This window comes from Salvelinus sp. IW2-2015, linkage group LG6.2 (genome assembly GCF_002910315.2).
Source record: "Salvelinus sp. IW2-2015 linkage group LG6.2, ASM291031v2, whole genome shotgun sequence".
In the NCBI taxonomy this organism is placed as follows: Eukaryota; Metazoa; Chordata; class Actinopteri; order Salmoniformes; family Salmonidae; genus Salvelinus; species Salvelinus sp. IW2-2015.
In genome coordinates this window covers 23,561,142-23,568,479 of record NC_036846.1, presented here as the reverse complement: position 1 = coordinate 23,568,479, position 7,338 = coordinate 23,561,142, and positions in this window count along the sequence as shown.

Here is a 7,338-nt window from a genome sequence, read left to right as displayed (position 1 = left end):
AATTAGAGGTGTCCTCTCTCCCCCTGTCCTGTTGTCCTCGCCCCTGTCCTGTTGTCTCCCCCTGTCCTGTTGTCTCTCTCCCTGTCCTGTTGTCTCTCCTCCCCCTGTCCTGTTGTTCTCTCCCCCCTGTCCTGTTGTCTCCTCCCCCCTGTCCTGTGTATCTCCCCCTGTCCTTGTTGTCTCTTCCCCCTGTCCCTGCTTGTCTCCCCCCTGTCCTGTTGTCTCCCCCCCTGGTCCTGTTGTCTCTCCCCCCTGTCCTTTGTCTCTCTCTCCCTGTCCTGTTGTCTCCTCCCCTGTCCTGTTGTACTCTCCCCCTGTCTGTTCTCTCTTCCCCCTGTCCTGTTGTGTCTCACCCCCCCTGTCCTGTTGTCTCTCTCCCCCTGTTTCCTGGTGTCCCTCCCCACGTCCTGTGTTCTCCCCCTTCCTGTTGTGTCTCTCCCCCTGTCTGTTGTCTTCTCCCCCCTGTCCGTTGTCTCTCCCCCTGTCCTGTGTTCCTCTCTCCTGTCCTGTTGTCTCTCCCTTCCTGTGTCTCCCCCTGTCCTGTTGCTCTCTCCCACGTCCTGTTACACGGTTCCACTGATGAGACAAGCACAAACCCATACCAGACATGGCCAAGTGAAGTATTTTTGCAGCAACTATCGACACAGAATGGGAATAATAAAATGATTTATCCACCAATTGTCAAACGTAAGCGGTGAATGTAACACTAGATAGCAGTAAAATTTGCAAGCAGTTACAATGGCCACGTGCGGCTTAGGCCGCCCACATTGGACTCGCTGTGGGCGTGCTGGCAGCATATTCGTTGTTGTCAAGAATTCAGGCATAGCAAGTTTGTATTGAAGGTTGGTTATTAATGGGTACATAGTTCAATAGTAATATCCTCTAAAACGCTCTGGTGACAAACAAACTTGCTGCCCTGTCCCAGTTGTCCACAGCCTAGGAGAACCTATTCAAGTAAGTCAATCCATTTCGAAAAATGAAAACAAGATGTATTAATTATCTAAGCTACCTATCAGTGCAGGCTTAACTCAATATGAGCTGCTAAATGTGATAGCTAGTGGCTAGCTAGCGAGGTCATAGCAAAACTTCCACATACTGTATAGATGGCTTTAACTAAAGTTGAATTATAATCATCTGTCTGCTGCTCTGCAGGAATGTTTCAAGGATTGGCGGTCCAACAACGCAGCAAATAGAGGCAAGCCCGTGTGCGGGAGATCTTCACCCTAGCTTCTTCAAAAGAGGGAGCTGTCCCTGGCAAACCCAAGACACATATGCACAACCAAGGCTCTTTATAAAGAGCATTCAGCATTGCATAATAAGAGTATTCCAAAATCAAAGTTATTTTCACTGTGCGGGCAATAACAGGTGTAGGTAGACCCTTGCAAACTGTTTGACTTTCATTCTGTCCAGGTGCAGTTGTAAATGAGAACTTGTTCTCATAGCCCTACCTGGTTTTAAATAAAGTGATAAATATAAAAAAAACTTTTTTTTTAAATTGTGCTAGCTGAGTCAGAATTAGCCCATACACTGTGCTATGAATGTATTTGTGAATCTCTGTTTTGGTCAGCGAACGCTCTGGCTGATGACAGCATGTGTAAATGCATCTGGTGCTGATGATCTCTACAACCACAGCTTTCCAAACTGATCATGGTTCTAAATGCGTCCCTTATCTTTTCAGGTAAACCATCATGCTCCAACGTCTCTCATGGGTCTTGCCTTATCCACCACCCTCACTACCTCCCAGTCCCAGATCCAGAATACACACGCCCCTTGACAAGAAAGGGCCCGACAACATCACCATCGCATTCCCCCAGCTGGTGTGTAGTCTAACCCCGGACATCATGCCCGGTGAACCCAGGGTCCCCCTGGATCTCAAGCGGACTATGGGTCCCCCATGGTTACCCAGGGAAGGATGGGCTGGATGGGGGAATGGAGAGAAGGGTGGCAGAATGTAGGCAGGGATGGAGGAAAGGAGGAGAGCGGTGACATGAGGTTGCCTCAGGGATGGGGAGAGAAGGGGAGAAGGGTGGCATATTTAGGCAGAGAGGAGGGAGAGGGGTGACTGAGGAAAGCAATATGGATAGGTAGGATGATCGAAGGTAAGGAGACGAAGGGGAGGGGTGACAGGAGGTAAAAGCCTAATGGATTTGCAATCCAGGTAGTAGCCTGGACTAGGTCTGAAAACGCGAGTTACGTAGGGACAACTCAAGGCTGAGTTAGTTAGCCCATTAGAAGCTGAAGCCTAATAGATACAGGTATACCTGTTAGTCACTACCACTCCTTGTAAGTACTTGATATTAATCCTAGTGTTAGCTTTTAAATGGTTGTGTTCCTAAAGGGTAACGTATGGTAATGGCAAATGCGCGGACTGAAGGGGATATGTAGAGGTCAGCATCAAGAAATTATAAACTATATATTGAGGATGAATATGTCTGCTAAGAAATCTAAGGAGGTAGGAGCTATACACACACCGATATTTTGAGCGCCCCCAAGGAACTCTGACATAATGCTGGTGATTGCATATACCTTCCAATTCGGACAATAACACACAAAAACAAAATCCTAAGAACAGAAGACTTTTATGACTAATTATTACGAAAAGGCAACAAAACCAAACATGACGGAGAGTACAAGACAGGGGGAACCGATTACAAAAGACGAAAAACGTGACCTCTCTCTACTACAAACTGATGAATTTAATATTCTCACCAGAGCATTGCCACGGGAATGGTAAAGGTCGAAAGAAAGACCGGATCTGTTAAAAATCAAATAAAGTGACAAACTGGTAGAACTTGAATACTTGAACTACGTGTAAGTAAGGATAGTAAAAAGAGTTGAATGGGCAAGCCTAGAGATAGAGTGATGGGAAAAGCTGCGAGAGCATGGAAGAGGAACACACCCCAAGCGTAAAAAAAAGGGACAGTCCAATGAAAGAAATTGAAACCGAAATGAATGGAATTAAAAGGAGAACCACACGTACACGTTCTGGAAGGAAGCCCTTTAAGGAATACATCAGAACTAGATCCATGTAGAGAGAATTTGTAACTTACAGGTATCACAATTGAAAAAGAAGGAAAGTTCCTGAAGTCTTATAGTTGAGATTTCCCTACAGCGTCTACAAGATTCCCCAAGAACGCGACAAGTTTATCGACAAAATGCCAACTTGGATAACGCATGTCACCCGCTTCCGGGCACAGGAGAGGCGCAGAGGTAACGAACGCCAAATTCGTTGCAAAGTTTGCATAATTTAAAAGAAAATGGTTAGAAAGCCTGGGGTAAAAGACTTGGGGTCTGGAACCAAAAATTGTCATTGAATGAAATCAATGCAGTTGTCCCGAAAGGAAATTTGCAGAGTACGGAAAGCGGCGGCACAAAGTTCTTATCCCAATTTTCAAAAGAAAATAGATTAAGCGAAACGAGTGAGCTCTCGTCCGTGAGTTAAACTATACTATTGATAAAACCAGTTGTTCAGAGGATCAGCACATAAGACTACGGTGTGGTTGTTGGGTGTTATACTCTGCCCCAGATGGGTTTATTTTTTTAAAAAATTAACAAAAAAAAGATCCAGTCTCTCCCGGGTAATGATGATGGTGATGATATGGGACGAGGGAGAAATAAAAAAAGCACAATTCAAGCCCGGTTACTGGGATTGTAACAATACAAATATAAAAATAATAATAGCTTTTGGTCCTATTACAATAATCTCACAGGGTAACTAATTGAAAGCACACAAGCACTAATTCACATAGTGAAGGATAGAAAACTAAGGTTAAAAAACAGAAGCAACAGTAATGTTGGATGGTATGGTTTGTGTTTATTTTTATTGTTATTTGCTCAGGTTGGAAAGTTTGGGAGTGAGTGAGTAATGAATGGTTTGCATATCCCCAGAGCCAATGATTGCTGGTGAGCCGGGTATGAGAGGGCTTTCAAATGTTGTTCAGTGAGGAGTAGACTTTTTAATGATTATAACGTTTATTTATTTATTTGCCTACTCATAGAGTAACTACATTTTTTACAATTATTTATTACGCTATTTTAAATTGGGTAGTCATGGCCTAAACCGCGCTCTAATGACACCCCGCTCAAGCTGAATGACCCCAGAAGATACTAAGGAAATCCCTAACTGTTTTCAATGTGCTTCGCCTGTGTAAGCGATCTGGTTGCAGCAAAATGAGTCCAAGAGACCAAGAGCAGCACTGCCCCCTTCAGATCTTTCTGAGCGCCTTTGTAAGCTTGGCCAGGTTTGGGTTCCCCGCTCCTGCAGAAGCCGCTCCGCCGGCGCCGCCCGCCCCTAAAGGGAGAGCATAAGATATATAGCAAGGAAAGGCATGTTTTTTTTTCTCTGATCTCCCAAATGCTGGGCTTAAGAGGGATACCTTTGACGAAGCACCTTCAAGTAAGGTACCATAGCCGAGGCTTGGGTGACGCATCATCTTCGATCTTCTGATTCACAAACCACACATGTCATTGTTCAATGGTCCCCATCTCTGGAATAGTTATACATTAGCTGTTTCTTTGCATGCCAATTAGTTTGAGGGCTTAATCACAATTTTATAGTGTGTTTTATTTAGTTGACATTGTGGTTTTATTCTGTGAAGCATTGCCAACACAGTGCRTCACCCTCTTCTTCCAGCGGGGAGAATTTGATGGGTTTTCTCTGGTTCTTGTGTCTGGACACATCTGGTAATCCTCAGAGTTTTTCCTTGGGGCCGCCTTGTATGATGTTTGTTTTTCAGATTTCTCATGTTATGGTGATAACCTGAGAAGTTGACGGTATAGCGTCTATCAAAACATCCCCTAATGCAATTTGGCCCCTTGGCACAACTGTCCAAAGCTGTCAATCAATCACGAGCCTAGGGAATCAAGTGTCAGATTACATTTCACACAATAACCGGTGAGAGAAAATCCTCAAAACCAATACATTCAACTTTCATCTTAGACTTTGCTTTATTTATATACATTACAAGGATTGTCAGAGGGAAATCTTGCTGGGTTGGTTGAAACTAATTACCTCATGGTGAAAGTATTTGTTGGCAGAGAGAGAGAACTATTGCTGAAACAGGGTGGATGTTCATGTTTTGCATTTGGGGTTAAAATACACACAGGATTTCTTGCCAGTGCTGCACTTCAGAGATGGTATTTCGACCTGACATTGGAGTATTATGTAGGCGGTAAGGTTGTGCTTCCGTTCTGTGGAACTGAAAGGTTGGGCAACCCATAAAAATGCTGCAGTTTATCAAGTTGACCTCTTCAGTTGGTGAGTAGCCTACATGTTTTCACTTTTTCTATTCCTTCATTATGTTCCCTAACAATGTCATAATGTGTGAGAGCTGTTCTCCAACGATGTCATAATGTGTGATGATTCCTAACGATGTCATAATGTGTGAGAGATGATTCCTAACGATGGCTTAATGTGTGAGAGATGATCCCCAACGATGTCATAATGTGTGAATGATGATCCCTAACGATATCATAATGCGTGAGAGATGTTCCCTAAAGATGTCATAATGCGTGAGAGATGATCCCTAACGATGTCATAATGTGTGAGATATGTTCCCTAATGATGGCGTAATGTGTGAGAGATGTTCTCCAACGATGGCATAATGTGTGAGAGATGTTCTCCAACGATGGCATAATGTGTGAGAGATGTTCCCCAACGATGGCATAATGTGTGAGATATGTTCCCTAATGATGGCGTAATGTGTGAGAGATGATCCCCAACGATGGCATAATGTGAGAGATGATCCCTAAAGATGTCATAATGCGTGAGAGATGTTCCCTAACGATGGCATAATGTGTGAGATGTTCCCCAACAATGGCATAATGTGAGAGATGATCCCTAAAGATGTCATAATGTGTGAGAGATGTTCCCTAATGATGGCGTAATGTGTGAGAGCTGTTCTCCAACGATGGCATAATGTGTGAGAGATGTTCCCCAACGATGGCATAATGTGTGAGAGATGTTCCCCAACGATGGCATAATGTGTGAGAGATGTTCCCTAACGATGGTATAATGTGTGAGAGATCTTATTTTATTTATTTTTATTTCACCTTTATTTAACCAGGTAGGCTAGTTGAGAACAAGTTCTCATTTGCAACTGCGACCTGGCCAAGATAAACCAAAGCAGTTCGACACCTACAACAACACAGAGTTACACATGGAATAATCAAACATACAGTCAATAATACAATATAAAAAGTCTATATAAGGCATGTGGTCCCGTGTGGCTCAGTTGGTAGAGCATGGCGCTTGCAACGCCAGGGTTGTGGGTTCATTCCCCACGGGGGGACCAGGATGAATATGTATGAACTTTCCAATTTGTAAGTCGCTCTGGATAAGAGCGTCTGCTAAATGACTTAAATGTAAATGTAAATGTAATGTGCAAATGAGGTAGGATAAGGGAGGTAAGACAATAAATAGGCCATGGCGGCGAAGTAATTACAATATTGCAATTAAACACTGGAATGGTAGAATGTGCAGAAGATTCTACCAATACAGTATGGGGATGAGGTAGTTGGATGGGCTATTTACAGATGGGCTATGTACAGGTGCAGTGATCTGTGAGCTGCTCTGACAGCTTGTGCTTAAAGCTAGTGAGGGAGGTAAGAGTCTCCAGCTTCGTTCCAGTCATTGGCAGCAGAGAACTGGAAGGAGAGGCGGCAAGTAGAATTCTGGCTTTGGGGTGACCAGTGAAATATCCTGCTGGAAATTCTGTCCTTACCCAGGGAGGGGAGAGACCTTGGGTTGGTTGCAGATTGTTTAACAGGTGGCAGACAGTAATGTGAGAACGCTAACTGTACTACCATTGTATCCGAGAGGAGGAAGGACATTTTAAAACCTATGACGTCATCTTTATTATATAACCTGATGTAAATTGTACTATGACTCAGTACTCTCGAGAATAAACGCTATTGATTGATTGATTTTTGAGACAGGTTTCTGTCCATTTAATGCTGATAAGTATCTTACAAATTCATATGTATGGGCAGAGTGTTTTAATTGAATTGGTTTGATAAACATTTAGGAATTAAATTCCTTTAACAATGTGGGGCTTTTGGTGACAAAATGGATGGCACTGTGGATAGACTGCATCCAACTTGTTGAGTAGAGTGTTGGAGGCTATTTTGAAAATGACATTGCCGAAGTCGAGGATGGTCAGTTTTACGAGAATTTGATGTTAATTGACATGCATAATGTGATGTCTACAAACCAAACACAGAGTAAACCTTGCTGAAAAAAACAGTTGAACAACAAAGTATGTTAGCAATGTCTTCATTGTAATTGATATCATTGCCGTTCAACTACAAAACAAAAGTGCTGTGCGTATTGGAGAAAGA